The sequence below is a fragment of the Vicugna pacos genome, chromosome 12, assembly GCF_048564905.1.
Source record: "Vicugna pacos chromosome 12, VicPac4, whole genome shotgun sequence".
NCBI lineage: Eukaryota > Metazoa > Chordata > Mammalia > Artiodactyla > Camelidae > Vicugna > Vicugna pacos.
This window is the reverse complement of record NC_132998.1, coordinates 54,149,288-54,165,171: the sequence shown is the minus strand read 5'-3', so window position 1 is coordinate 54,165,171 and position 15,884 is coordinate 54,149,288. Positions and strand designations below refer to the sequence as shown.

At 45.5% G+C, this 15,884-nt stretch overlaps 1 protein-coding gene across 1 annotated transcript in view; it reads left to right on the top strand.

Annotated features, from left to right (window-relative positions):
- The window catches only part of LARGE1 (LARGE xylosyl- and glucuronyltransferase 1), a 488,867-nt gene that overhangs the window by 398,927 nt on the left and 74,056 nt on the right, over nucleotides 1-15,884 (top strand). The window lies entirely within an intron of this gene.

Genomic DNA, 15,884 nt, shown 5'->3' with positions numbered 1-15,884 from the left:
CTTTGGAGCTAAAATGGCAGACGTTGAGTAGGTGCAGCAGAGATTTTTTGGATCACCAGGCCGAAAAATATATACGATCGGGCCCTTTAAGAAGAAGGTTCCTAGGGAAAGCTTGCAGATTAGCAGAAAGTGCGTGTTTGGGGGAATGCAGCAGACTGGGGTCAGGATCTTCCCTGTGCCACTTGGCTTTCCGCTCCGGGAAAATGGAAAAAAGAGGATACCATGACTCGGTGGTTGTGAGGATCGAACAAGCTGTTGTAAACATTACACAAAACCCACTGATCTAGAACTAGTGCTCAGTAAACATTGGTTACTTTCACCCACCTTAATTGTAGGCAGATGTAATTTCCTATCTAGACATTGAAAGAAGGGCAAAATTGCATGAGATCCGTTGAAATCTTCACGCCCCGCCCGTGAAGGAGGGAGTTACAGGTTGTGGTTACTCCCTGAAGTCGTTAACCAGGACTGGTGGGGATCGTAGGGACAGACCGCTCTGCGGAGGTGATGTTTCAGCTGAGACCTGAAGGGTGCATTGAAACTGGCCATGGGCTGAGCCTGGAAACGAGCCCCGATGTTGGCGCTCATTTGCCTTGTTCATGAACTGACCACAGCGGGAGGGGCAGGGGAAGCTTGACACTGGGGGTTAGGCCAGAGCTGCCCGGACTGTGATAGGATGATCTGGAGTTTGGGTTTTGTTCCATAACTCAGTGGCAAAGACAGCCCCCAGCTGAGAACGTCAGCGATCTCTTGTACGTTATTAATTAGTAATAATTAATTCCTTTTTACCACTCCTCATTCAGTATGAATTTTACAGGACATCACCCCCCACTCCCTGCATTTCAGTAAGCTGTTTATTGGTGCTTTGCTATGCTGGATTTGGACACTAAGAGTCACCCCCCACCCATGTCTGATCCTCTCTCCAAATGTTCATATGATTCTAGGACAGTGAGGGCACATGCCTAATTCTGTGTTCCAGCAGTGACTTAGGTGATGGAACGAAGTGGACTTCATCAGCCATTCAGTATTCCCTACAGAGATGTCTGCATCATCTCCCCACCCCTCTCTCTGGCCTTCGCGGCTCCTTCCAGCACACAGGTGGGATAGTCCAGATGGCTCTGGAGTGTGGAGCATGGCTGTTCCAGAACCTTCTACTGGTTTATTTTACCACCTTACTCTCCCATTTCCTCCCTTTTTTGGAATTGTCACCAACAGGTACACTCCAAAACTTGCTATAATTAAAGTGAAAAGCCTGTGTTTGAGGAAAAGGTCCACAGACTTCTGGACGTGGTAGAATTATCCCCAAGGGAAACTTGCCTCTGGAGAAAAGAGTTGTATTGTCGCCCCTATTTCACAGATGAGAACAGAGAAGTGAAGCGACTGTCCCAGCATCACACAGCCAGGAAGTGTCAGAGGCCAGATCCAGACCCAGGTCTGCCTGACTGCACACCCCAGCTCTTTCCAACTCCTGCTCTGGCCCAAAGGTATCAACAAGTGGGCTGAGAAGGTAGGCCTGAGGGAACTTCCCACTGCCGAGTCCGTGACATCTTGGCTATGACTGGGAGATGGACAGTCATTTAACACAAGAGTGGCGTCTTGACTTCCTGGCCTGATCTGTCCTGGCTGCAAGTGGGGGCTGGACAGGTCCCACCCCATCCCATCCCACCCCCACCCATCCAGGACAAACTAACTGGGCTCCCCACTGTCTCTAGGAACTCTGTCTTTAACCAACTCATTTGCATGTATCAGAGCCCATTTGACAATTAGTCATTCAGCAAATATTAATTGAGCTTCTGTTAGATGCCTCTGGGCAGGGCCTCTGTCTTATTTCTGAATTCATTCATTTATTTATCAACTCAGTCATAAACATTCTCTGAGTCTGTCTGCCGGGCCTGCCAAAGGCACTGGTGTTTGTAAGGATGACACCATCCCTGCCCTGGAGAACTCAGCACCTAGAAGGGGACCGCCGAGCAGCAAGATGACTAGTACAAGGGAATAGCTTCCAGGTGGAGAGGGGGTGGGAGGTGGCCAGCTGTGCCGCAGGGTCCAGGCAGGAAGGCATCTAAAGAGAAGGCTGGGGAGGATGAGGAGTAGAGCAGGTCAGCGGTAGACGGAAGCCTGAGGGGGAAAGAGCAAATTCTATTTAGCCAAATTAGAACTCAGAATGTCATGATTTTTCATTCTAGTTTTATTGAGATACAATGGACATATAGCGCTGTATCAGTTTAGGGTGTGCACCATAATGACTTGACTTAACACACGTCACAAAATGATTAGCACACGTTTAGTGAACATCCATCATCTCTTATGGATACAACATAAAAGAAAAAGAAAAAAAATGTTTCCTTGGAACGAGAACTCTTAGGATTTACTCTCTTAACAACTGTCGTATGTGACATACCGCAGTGTTAGCTATGTTTATCTTGTATATTACATCCCTAGTGCTGAGTTTTCTTGCAACTGGAAGTTTGTACCTCCCTGCATCCCCTGCCTCTGGTAACCTCAAATCTGATCTCATTTTCTGTGGGTTTGGTTGATTCTTTGCCTTTTAAAGGATAATTCTGTGATTTTAAAGAGATTCAAAGTGGTTTTGAAGAGATCCAATTATAAAAAGGCCTGAAGGTAGGGGGAGGAAGCCTAGCTTAGGGTGACTGCATGCCCATAAACGCAACACGAGGAAGCCAGCAAATTCCTTTATTTTCTGATTCCCACCCTCCCAATACGGAGTCCATCCATCTGGGGTCCTCTTTGGTTATCAGGATTCCTGAGAGTCACCCTGGAGAATTGCAGACCGGCCCTGCGCTCACCACGCCTCCCCTCCCCCGCTTAACAGAAGCAGAAATAAGTCTCCAGGGGAGGAACTTCACCCTGCCTTAAAGAGCTCCTTCAAAGGATAAGGCAGTTGGCTCCACCTTCTCCCTTCCCTTCTTTCTGTGTTATTGAACGCTGGAAAAGTTATCAAGGGAAGGACATTGATCACTCTTGCCCGAAAGCTTGAACCAGGGATAATTTTGCACAATCTTTTAAAATGACTGACACCACCACAAAGCTGGATTTAGTTCTCCCTTCATTCTCCCCAGCACTCAGTGCACGCCCTGCTAATCCAATTTACAGGAAATCCTCTCCCGTGAAACAGATCAGGCTGGCGGAGAGCAGATAGCCCGTTCATTAGCGAAGGTTCAGACCCCAAAGGGTTACCACGGCCTCCTTGCCTGCCGGCATCGCTTTCCAGTAGGTGGGGGGCCTGTGTGTGCCCACAGGAATAATGTTAATAGTCCTAGCTAACATTTATTGAGCACTTGTTATGAATGTGATATTTCAAATGGATTATTATCTTGTTTAACTTTCACCGCAGCCCGGGAGGCAGCACTGCTCACGGTTCCTGCAATATATCAGCTCTCTCAGGGCCTTTGCACTTGTAGCTGATTCCTCCGGAGTTCTGGCCCCATATCAGCGTGGCAGGCTCCCTCGCCTCCTGCATGTCTTTGCTTACAGAGTATCCCCTTCCCAGAGAAGCCTTTGCCGAGCACCCGTTGCAAATGTCCCCAGGTCCCGCACCTGAGTCCTCCTGCCTTTCTCTGCTTTATCATTGTCGTCACGCATCATCCTATATGTTTAACCTACTTCCTTTGTTTATTGTCTTCTCTTAGCATAAAGCCTCCCCGAGGGTAAGTATTTCTGTTTTCAGAAGGGGTTCTGGGACCTAGGAGACCCTCCACAGGTATTGGTTGGATGGAGAAATAAAGGTAGCATCAGCATACCCATTTCACAGGCTAGGCAAGAGGAGTTCACAGTCACTCACATGCCCCAGGTTCTACAGAAAACAAGTAATGGATCCAGGATTGCCTGCATCTCGGGCCTCCAATTCTTGACAGCATTACAGTGCCAGCACCTGGCCAGATCCAAAGCCTCCTCTAGAACTTTGGTTGTGCTGGGAAATAAGGAGACAGAACTGCCTACTTATCCCATTGAAATGACCCCTTGAAGTCGGCCTCAGTACAATAGGGAATCGCATTCATAGAGGAGCCACCTCCAGCCCCTCCTCCGCTCTAGGCACTTGCTCTTGGGAGACCCAGCTCCCCCGAATTCACTCAAGCTCTGCATCAATGCAGGTCATTGTGCTTGTCTTGAGCAGACCTACTGTGCGCTGCAGACTTTTGGAAGCTGTGGGTGCAGAGTCAGTCAAACACAGTTCTGCCTGTACATGTCTACACTGACTGTATGTCTTAACGTCACCGGTGTAGACGGGGTTGCGTAGTGCTTTTCTGCAGCCAAGTTTCCTGTACTGGTCGCATCATCTTATTGACAACGGTATTAGAAAATGTGAATTTCTAGTGTGAGTCTGGGCTAAACTGTGTTTGAATCCAGGTTCTTAGCATCTTGGTTACTTACTCGGTATTTCTGGGATGTCATAAGGAGCAGAGGTGATGGGCGTCCCTTGTGCAGTGTCCTCGTTATTATTAGCGCTGTTAGTGTCATCATTTATTAGTATTCAGCTTCTGAGTGATGAGTTCAGTGCCTCCAGGTGAATAGGAACTTAGTTTGGGTTTAAAAAAAATCTGCCCCAAGTCATAACAATGGCTCATTATTTCACTGAGACCAGCGTTTGTGTCAGTCACTGTGCTGAGTGTTGTGTTCTGTCTTATTTAGTCCTCGGCACAGTTCTCTGAGTCATTACTAACACCTGTTCTACGGAAGCGTGCACTGAGCCACAGGCAGTCCTCAGGTCACTGGGCCAAGGTCATGCAGCTAGTGAGCATGGAGCTGACATGGGGACTGACGCAGGACCCTTGCCCATCACCTTTGCGGCCGGATCCCCAGGAGATCCGAGTACAGGACTGGAGAGGGGACTCTGTTCTTGCCGTCATCCTTGAACCAGTCAAGGAAGCCACAAAAAGTAGCAAGGCTGCTGTCAGAAGACCTTCCATTCAAGTCCTGATGCTGCCACCACGGACGCGTGCTGACTTCAGGAGACTGAGCTCACTTCTGTGGGTCCCAGTTTCCCCATCTACAAATACAGCAGATAGATGCCGTCTAAGGGTCCTTCCCACCCCGTGGCCTCTGATTCAGGGAGGCGGCGCGTCCATGCCGTGTGCCGCAGGCCTACCAGAGTCAGCAGCTCAGAAAGAAACCCCAGCTGTGTGATCTCTCTGAGACTCTCAGTTTCCTCGTTTGTAAACTAAGCGTAATCATCCCAGTGTTCCAAGAGCAGCCCAGGGGATTAAGTGAAATAACATGCATGTAAGAGTCAGGACCCCATCACCTCGTCCGATAATTCGAGGTGTTTACATGAAGCGGCTGTTTGTGGGGTGAGTGGACAGCATTGACGGTACCAGCAGGGAGACTAGCGGACGCAGCGAGCTGGTACCAGCTCTGGGCCCGGAGATGCGTGTCAGTGTGGTACTTAGCACCACAGATGGGTGGCCTCCACAGGGGAAATTCACTTTCTTATGATTCTGGAGGCTGGAAGTCCAAGATCAAGGGTTGGTTCCTTCTGAGGCCTCTGTTCTTCTCTCATAAAATGCCCGCCTTCTCCCTGTGTTGTCACATGGTCATCCTCCAGTACCTGTCTGTCCAGGTGGCCTCTTACAGTTACTGGACATGCCAGATCAGAGCCACATGAATGACCTCATTTTAACTTAGCACCTCTTTTTTGCTGTTGTTGCTTTGAGGGAGGGTGGAGATAATCAGATTTATTTATTTATTATTTTTGTTTTATTTATTATTTTTATTTGTGATTATTATTATTATTTTATTTAATGGAGGTACTGGGGATTGAACCCATGACCTCATGCATGCTGAGCTATACCCTCCCCTACTATTAACTTAACACCTCTTTAAAGACACGATCTCCAAATACAATCACATCCCAAAGTCCTGCGTAGGGGTTAGGACTCCCATGTGTGAATTCGTGAGGGATACAGTTCAGCCCATAGCAAGATACAAAGAGAAGAGCTAATGCTGCCAGAAACTTGTGAGAAGAGAACCACGGAGGGTGGCTGCCCAGCGGAAGGCGCCGGGGAGGGGAGACGGGCACTATGGGAAACACCTCCCATCTCGAGAGTGCACAGAGCAGGTTACCCCCACCTCCCTCCCCAGTCCAGTCTGATGTGATGCTTCCAGCTGGGAACCAGCGACCAGGGATCCCCGGCGATTCGGTCTGCGAAGGCTGTGAGCCCTGCATCCCTCACCAGTTGTTCTTCCAAAGTCTGCTTCTTCATGGAGCGTGTGAGCGAGTGAACGGTTGAAAGGTGCAGAGTGTACCCTTCCATGCGGGTTCACTCTGTTTAAGTCTGAAATCTCAGAAATGCTCCTTGCCGTTCTGTTCCCACAGTCCATTAGCTCGGCGTTCAGTCAGGCGCTAGCACCCATTCAGCTAGTCCACGTTACTCAGCCATCCCAGCCGTCTCGCCCTTCCTGGTGAGCAAATGAGACATCATCTCGTGCAGTGAAGCATCCAGCCAGACCGGTAGGGAGACACAGGCTCATTATTTGTTAAAAAAAAAAAAATTACAATCTCCATACCAACAAGCCGCTTACAGATCTGACTTCTGTTCAGGGAGTAGGTATTTTTCAGTACCTAATAGAAAGCCCGTGGGGCTCGAACCCCCAGGCAGGCTCTGTGGTGCTGTCCTTCCTCAGCTCTTGCATCCACCTCTGGGTTTTCTAAGCATCATAATGGGCTTCATGTCGTTCAGTGGTCACTTTAAGACCAAAATCTTGGACATTCTACATTTTTCCCCCTTATGGATTCAGAAAATATTTTTTTTTTTTTTACTGGAAGAAACAGGCTGGAGAGTCTTTATTAACTCCCTTAACTGTGGTGGCCTGGGAGTGGCCAGAATGTCTTTGCTCAGTGTCTGTTATCTCCTGCTTTCTGATGGACTGACCATGAAAGGCTGTGTTGTCTCAGAGCTGGTTCTGTAACAGATTCGATCTCCTGGTGGGTTTTCTGGGTGGGAGGAGAGATGGAACCACAGACCAGGGAGCATGGTTTCTGCCTTGTGTTTTTCTTATCACTTGCTGTCTAAAATGGGCAAAATCACTTTTCGTCTGTGATTTAATGGTTATGTGAAAAAGTCTCCAAATCTGGGAAATGGCAGTAGTAAGTTTGGGCCAGGACAGCAGCTTAGGGTGCTGAGGAATCTTCTGTGTTTCTTTTAGAGGAAGCAGGTAGATGTGGGGTCTTGACGCTTGTCAGTTCCCTAGGACCGCTGTAGTCAAGTACCACTAACTTGTCGCTTAGACAGAAATTCATTCTTTCACAGTTCAGGAGGCTAGAAGTCCAAAATCAAGGTGTTGGCCAGAAGCCACTAAGAGAGGCTCTTTCCTTGCCTCTTCCAGCTTCCTGGCTTATGACAGCATCACTCCAATGTCTGCCTCCATCTTCATTCAGGACATCCTAGAGAGGCATCTGACAGCATATGGAAAGCTAACCATGGTCTTCTTCCTTCTGTGTTTGTTTGTCTGTCTTCTCCTCTTTTAAAGACACAAGTCGTTGGATGAGGGATGAGGGCTCTCCTTAATTTAGCATGGCTCTTCCTCACGTGATTATGTCTGCAAAGACCCTGTTTCCAAATAACACCCCATTCACAGGTCCCCGGGGTTGGACTTGAACTTATCTTGACTTGTGGTGCTCAGTTCAACTCATGACAGCACTTTTCCTAAACTTCTTACTTGCAAGCCACTCTCGGGTTAAGAGCAACTATCTGTAGAATCGCCTCAGGTCTGCACAGTTGACCAGGAATCACCCCCCTCATTGGGCAAATGAGTCTAGAAGGGCGGAGGGAAGCTGAGCTGACTTGAAACAGATTGACTAGAGAGGAGTGGAGAGCTGGAGGAAGAAGTGAAGTAAAGCACGGGGGGAAGGTGGGGTCTGAGGGGCTCCTGAACTTAGTTTACTTTGTGTTAGTTATTTTACCTTGACCTGCCCACTTCGCCTGTTTCCTTAGGGAAGTGAGGGTGGGGGACATGTATCTGATAACCTTCTGGGGTTTCTTCGAGCTTAATATTCTTTGATTCCACCCAAAACTAGCACAATAGGCAGTGAGCACCGCCCACCGAGGAAAGTCCAGCCAGCACCAAGCGGTGGGTTTTGACCAGATGAATATATATAAAGAACTCCTGCAAAACAACAACAAAAATAGGCAGACATCATGATAGAAAAATGAGCAAAAGACACTTCCTGAAAGAGGGTGCCCAACTGGGCAACTTGCATCAGGAAAGGATCTGAGCTTCGTGAGTCTTTAAATATGCAGATTTAAATACATAACGTGAAACTGCTATGCACAGACCGGAAAATCTAAAGTGCAAAAGGCAGGCAGCACTAGTTCTTAGTGGGAGCCTGGACCAGGAGGAACTCTCTGGACAACCAGTGGGAGTGTGAACAGGAAGAACCACTTGGCAGTATCTACTTAAGCTGGACACGGGCGCTCCCTGTGACCCCAAAATTCCACCCCTAGGTTTGCATCCAACAGTGATGCATACATGTGACACCAAAAGACGTGTTCTAGACTGATTATCACAGCCTTCAAAACTGGCAAGAACCCACGTGTCCATCAGCAATATAATGGATAACTAGGGCGAGCTACATTCATAGGCAAGGTAATGATGCAGCATTGAATGAACAGACTGCAGCGACATGCAGTAATATGAATGGATTTCACAGAAGTGGTGAAATTCACAGATTTCACAGATGAGCAAAAGGCCACAGAAAGGGTGCATACTGCACGATTCAATGGAAATATAATTCAGAAACTGATAAAACAAAACTGTGGTGATAATGGCAGGACAAAATCCCTATAGAGGGATTTCAAGGGGGGTTCTGGTCTGTTAGTGACATTCTGTTTCTTGGTGTGGGTTCTAGGTACAAAGGTGAGTTCACTTTATGAAAATTCCTCACACTGTGCACTTAGGCTCTGTGCTTTTCTGGATGTATGTTGTACTTCAGTAGAAAGATGACTGTGGGAAGGGATAAATTGGGCTTTCGAGATTTGCAGATACTAACTACTATATATAAAATAGAGAAACCACAAGATTCTACTGGATAGCACAGAGAACTATATTCAATATCTGGTAGTAACCTATAATGTAAAAGAGTATGAGAAGAAATATATGTATGTATGGGTATGACTGAAACATTATGCTGTACACCAGAAACTGACACAACAGTGTGCCAATTTACTGAGTATACATCAATAAAAAATTTTTATAAAAGTCCTGGCTAAGAAGTATTTGCCAGCCACCAAACCCTTTATGTTCTTAGTCCTATCACAGTCTTGGCCAAGTACGGTCTGTCCAGTGAGAGGAAGAAGGGTGAAATTCTCTTCTCTTAAAGGACCACTCCCCACAGCATGAGATCCAAACCCATGCTCCTTCTGAGCCAACCCTGCCTGCCCAGAACACACCTCTTTCTACTTCAGTCCCCATAGCATCTTCAAACTCTTGAGAGCAGGGACCACCATTTTTTCCATCTCTCTACACCTAGTGCCTGGCAGGTAACAGTCCCTTGATAGATCTTTATTGAATACATGAATGAGTGAGTGAGTGAATGACCACCAGCCTTTTATAAGATCTGAGCAGCCCTATATACTCCATCCATCCACATTTTCAGAAATCCCGGCAAAGTCAGGGAAGGCTTCAGATGGAAGGATTTCTGTTTTCTCTCTCTGATATAGAGCTTTCGAGAAGGAAAACATTTAAAAAGCAAGAAGTAGAACCTTTTAATTTATATGATCCAAAGTGAATACTCAGTAAAATCAGCAGGAGATTTTAAATTAGGTGAATGTTAATAAACTCACCTTCTATTGGGTCATCAGGCATAAGAAGAGAACTCTAGTGCTTCAAAGCAGAAGAGGGGAAAGTCGAAATTATGTGGGTCGTTGTCATAAACATTGCCAAGATGAGAGTCTGCATCTTCCCCAGATCCTCCTGCACAGCAGCCTGCTCAGTGCCCAGTTAGAGTTTTGTTTCTCTGGGTCCAAACAGCAAAGCCACAGGAAATGTTAAAGGACCAAGGATCAGATCTTCATTTTCATCTATCAGCCCTTGCAATGTAGCTGGAGAGCTGAAAAAATGCAGATGGAAGCCAGAGAGGACTCCAATGAAGCAAAAGGCAATATTCTACCCATTTCCTGGGGGAGAGAGAGGAAGAGGTCCTGGTAAATAAATCTAGGATGTATTGGATGCAGTAACCACCTTGGAGATTTGCCATGCGCATTGATAAATCCAACACTGTGTAATTTTATTTAACTCACTATCTCCCAAACTTATTTAACTTAGCCAGCCCTGCTTCCCACAACACCTATTGACATCCCGCTGAATAGCATGGAACACACTGTGCAAAACACTGAGTTCAGGATAAAAGGTTTCATCTGAAACCTGCTCTGAATTGGTCTGAAGGTGTCAGGTAGCCACTTTTGGACCTCAGTTTCTTCTTCTGAATAAAAGAAGCACGTGATCTGAATTAACCCAGCCAGTCCTGTCCCTAATTTTTTAGCTTGGCTGAAGAATGGAAGCAGGCTACGTGGGAAAAAAAAGAAAGAAAAGAGCGACAGAATCTCATCTTAAACAGCCGGTTTTTCCAATCACACATGTATATAGACCACTATACTAAGACTTCATGGTAACCAGAAACCAAAAATCTGTAACAGAAATATACACAGAAAAGAAAAAGGAATCAAAACATAACACGTTATTGACACATTAGACTAGATGGACTTAGTTGATATTGACAGAGTACTCCATGTGAAAGCAGCACGAGACACTTTCCTGTGAAGTGCACGTGGAACATTCTCCAGGATAGATCACACGCTGGGACACAAAATGAGCCTCAGTAAATTTAACAAAATTGAAGTCACGTCAAGCATCTTCTCCAGCCACAACACTATGAGACTAGAAATCAACTGCAAGAAACACAACCATGTAGATGCGAAACAACATGCTAATAAATAAGCGATGGATCACTGAAGAAATCAAAGAAGAAATTTTTAAAAAATACCTAGAGACAAAGGAAAACAAAAATACAGTGATCCAAAACCTCTGGGACACAGCAAAAGCAGTTCTAAGAGGGAAGTTTATAGCGATCCAAGCTTACCTCAGGAAACAAAAGATATCTCAAATAGCCTAACCTTACACCTAAAGCAACTAGAGAAAAAACAAACAAAACTGAAAGTTAACAGACAGAAAGAAATCACACAGATCAGAGCAGAAATAAACGAAATAGAGACTATCAAAACAATCAAAAAGGTCAATGAAGCTAAAAGCTGGTTCTTTGAAAAGATGGACCAAGTTGATAAACCTTTAGTCAGACTCACTAAGAAAAAGAAAAAACGGAGCCCAAATCAATAAAATGAGAAATGAAAAAGGAGAAGTTACAACTGACACCACAGAAGCACAGAGGATCCTGAGAGGCTACTATACACAGCAGTACACCAGGAAGATGGACAGCCCAGACGAAACGGACAATTTCTTAGAAAGGTACAATCTCCCAAGACTGAACCAGTAAAAATGTGGGGTCTCCCACATAATGCACCACGTCTTTAGGATACAGCAGTTTCTTAATAAATAGTAGGGGACAGTCAGCAGCATTGTCACCGTTTTTAGTATGTTCTCACTTTTGCAGTTGCATTGGGAAATATCAGTATCTGGCCCATTTAAAAAAAAAAAAAAGGTGCTTGATTCTCTCTCTCCTCTCGGCTTCGGCATCCAGCATCCTTTCCCGGCCATCTTGGCTACCGAGCTGTTACTACATGTTCAGTTTGGGAAGAAGAAACACTACCCTCTCTGATCCACAGATGAAACGCCCCACCACTAGACCAGATGTTTACAGGAGAAGCCTTTGATTTTTAATTTATGTATTCATTTATTTATTTAGTGTTGGTCTCATTGGTCTCTCACACTCCCAGCACAGCAGCTGGAGGTAAGGCCATACAGCTCTGTTGGGAGGGCCTTCAAATTCAAGGCGCGCTGCTCCCAGACCCCAACCCCAACAGCAAGTATGGAAATGCACAGATCGCACAGCAGCAAAGGCCAGAGTCAAGCTTTGGGGCACCCCTGCCCCCACCCCCAACAGCAGGAGAGCCGTGTCAACGTCTGATGTGGGGCACACATTCCAGAGCAAAGCTGTGTTGTTCCAACTTGAAAGGGTCCCGTGTCAGAAGGAGCCACTCTCATCATCTTCACCAGCGTTCGCTCACACAGCCTGTTCCACACTGCAGGCGGGCACGTAATGTGTGTTAATTCTGGTGGAAATGAAGCAAGTTCCGTGAGTGAGAACTAGGCACCTTAGGGAAGAATGTGGTTTCTGTTACTTTCTGTAACAGTTATTTATAAGCATGTATGGACCACTTCCTGTTTCCAAAGGCCTTCACGATCGTTAATTAGGGTATGAGTGAGGTCGAGAAGTGGTTGGAGTTTTTATTTCTCCCAGAAATGTTGTTTTTCAGCTCTCGTACCATCTGGGTACACACTCCCAACCTTTGAAGAAACAGGCAGTTTCTCCCACAAGTACGAGTCCGCGTGGTCATATTTGTTAGTTTAAGCAGACAGACTCCTTAGCTGCTCAGGAACATAATTTGTGCACGACGGTCCTTGGGGTGGATCTTCTGTCCCTCGTTATTGTTTTTTCTTCCCTGTGGGTTGTACCCGTTTAGCTGCCACATGCGGTAACCCCAGGGGACATCCTAATCATGCTGGTGGTGATAACCTAAGCTGATTGTGGACAGAAGACTGAGAAGGAATACAGATCTGGCGATATTTGACAGGTTTTAAGTGTCCAATGCATTCCAGGTGCACAGGGGATTTTTAAGATTCTTAGAAAGACCAGTGAATTCAGGCTTGTAGATGAATGATCGGGTATGGACATGCATTCTCAATTAATACTCCTCAAGTCAATCAATATTTTGCAATATTGGGTACTATTTGTCCTGTATGAGGCACTGTTATTTTTTAATGTCATGGAATCTTTACTTCAAGGTAGGACATCATAAACCATGTCCTACACCAGATACTTTTAAAGATATAATTTTTAAGTCCTTATAATCATCTTGGAATTTGTCCCCATAGTACAAATAAAGGCACTGGGACTCAGAATCCCAGTGACTTTTTTTCCAGAGATATTGCAGTCAGGACTTAAACCCAGGGCTTGTGGTTCCAAGTCCAGCAGAGTTTCCGTGTTCCCTGCGCTCCCTCCTGTGACGGCGACAAAGATGCCTTGTTTCAGGCATTCACACTTCTGCCTCAGTGTCAGGATACGGGGATATTTATTATATAAATAACCTGTGGTTAATTAAAGATTTATGAGCAAAGACAAATGTTTTCATCCATGCTAAACAACTTTATGCAGCCTCTTTAATTTTCATCTTTTGGGGAGAAGAGAGGGAAATGGATCATTACCTTTTAAGGTCTGCTGTTCAAACGTGGTAGAAAATGCCTCCTGCCTGATGGACATTCACAGCCCTGAAGGGAGACGTCTGTCTTGCTTGACCTTCAGGTGTGTAATCCTCTGTATCTTTTAGGTTTCAGTTTCGGCATCGGTTAGTTCAGGAAGTTTTTCCCTAATGCTTCCTGACCCCCAGATGGCAGTCGATTCCCTTGTTCCTGACTCCCGTGGTTCTTACCACATCTCGCGTCTGTCGCTGTTTTGCATTTTCTTGGTTCCCCGTCTCCCTTCCCTGTTAGGCTTTGCTCCCCAAGAACAAACTGCTGAGCCCCCAGTTAACTCAGTGAAAAGAACCCTAGGAGATACTCAAAACACACCTCTAAAATGAATTGTATATACATTATATTTCCCCTTCTGTGTATACTGCAGCGTGCTCACCGCTGAGAGCTTAGCTTCCATCCATCACCTAAAGTTGACCCCCGTTACCCATTTCACCCTCTCCTCACTGCCCCTTCCCCTCTGATAACCCCTACTCTGTTCTTTGTGTCTTCATGTTTGTATAATGCTGCACACATGAAACCTACATAATGCCATAAGCCAGTGTTACCACAATACAGTTTTTAAAAAGCAAGTTTCAGTTAGGTTGCACATCATAGGGGCTCGATAAATAACTGTTGAATGAGTGAGTTAAAGAAGAGACATGAGAGGCATTTTAAACATAGAATCCATGGGTCTTTGTGGTGGCCTGGGTGTAAGAGAGAAGGAAGACGGAACAGTTCTGAGATGTTTCTGGACAGATAGCACCACCAACCCAGCAATCCTTGCACAGCTTTGGAGGCTCTACCCCAGCAAAGCTCTCAGAACTGTGCCCGATGAATTGGCGTTAGGATGTTTATTGCTGCATTGTTTATAAGGGCAGGAACACAGGAAACAGCTAGAACGTCCTTCTGCAGGGGAAACGCGCAAATAAATTGTGGTATAGTTATGCAGCAAATCAAGTGATTACGCTGAATAAACTGGATACTGAAATCTTAACACGGTTAAATCTTAAAGCCGTAACATCAGGTGAAAAGTAAGTTAGAATAGAAAATGTGCACTTTAAAACATACTAAAAACACCATATATTGTTTATTATTATGTACATAGAGAATAAAAATTAAAACACATGCAGAGAAATGAGACCTAGTCTCTCCAGGATGCTGGCTACCCTTGGGGAAGGGAGGGCTTAACTGAGATGGAGGAGTTTTTCATTTACTTGGGACATTTTATTATAAACAGCAAATAGGACAATAGATCAGCACTTACTGAATCAGTGGGGTAAGGATTTGTCCTGTCAGTCTCTGTAGTTTTCTGTTGGTTTGAAATAGTTCATGCTTTTTAAAAATTACATTAAAATCACACCAAGGGGAAAGCTGGGTGCCTGAGAGAATGACCTCACATTGCTGACTGCAGTCTTCTGTTCTGGGCACCCCCTCTCTTTTCATCGAGCCTGGCAAACGGTGTGGAATCATGTCTGCCACTTAGGACTTGCCAAGTCTTAACACCATTTTAAAACCTCAGTTCTCAGCTCCATCTCCAGAGACTGGAAGATCTGCTCCTCGCTCCTCTAGAGGCTTCAAAATATGCATAAATATCTTTCATCATTGTTTAGAGCTTCCACCCCTACCCCTCACTGTTTCTGTATATTGGAGCATCTATCCCTAACACTAAATCTAATTAAAATTGGTTTCTGCAATAAGATTTAATGAAATTTTCCTTCACATGGGTGACTGGAATCTATTCTTTGGAAGCTTTTGTAACTTTGTACATTTTCCTTCCCTTTCTCCCCCAAAGAAGCGATCAGATAACACCCTTGTGGTGAATTTCGCTATTTCTAAAATTCCTTCCGCGTCTGGGGAACACTTTCAGTGGTGTGCTGGACCTCGCTCCCCCGAGCTCAGGAGGGCCAATTGGGCACTTTTCTTCCCAACTGCTTGCTTGACGACATCACATAGGTAGCTTGAAATTGGCCACAGTGAGAGTATTTGCACCATAGGAATAGGCAAACGCTACAAATCAGGTTTTGGTTTTTTTCCCCTCCCGGGAGAGCTGCTGGATAAACATTTACTAGCCTCCCACTAGGGGGCGAGGCAGCTTTCTGAGTTTGCAGGGTAAGTAGCATTTTCCTCCTTTTACAAACCAAAAGTCAGAAAAGGAAAAAGCTTAAGTGTCTGACTCAGCCCCTCCTCAGTTTCCCCACCTACAAAATAAGGATGACACTGTCTAGCTGATCAACGTGCAGAAGACCTAACAAAGCACAAGGGAGACACGCAGTAGATGTGATTTGCTCTTCTGACTTACAAGTTCAGATCTCTGATATTATCCCATTTTTCCCATAACCACATATATATATTTTTTTTAATTTCAACTCTACCTGACCAAACACTTTTCACTAAATAGTGAATACACTTTTTCTCCAAGTGTGTGCTACTGGAATAAGTTTTAAAAAAAAGTCTCCGTGTTGACA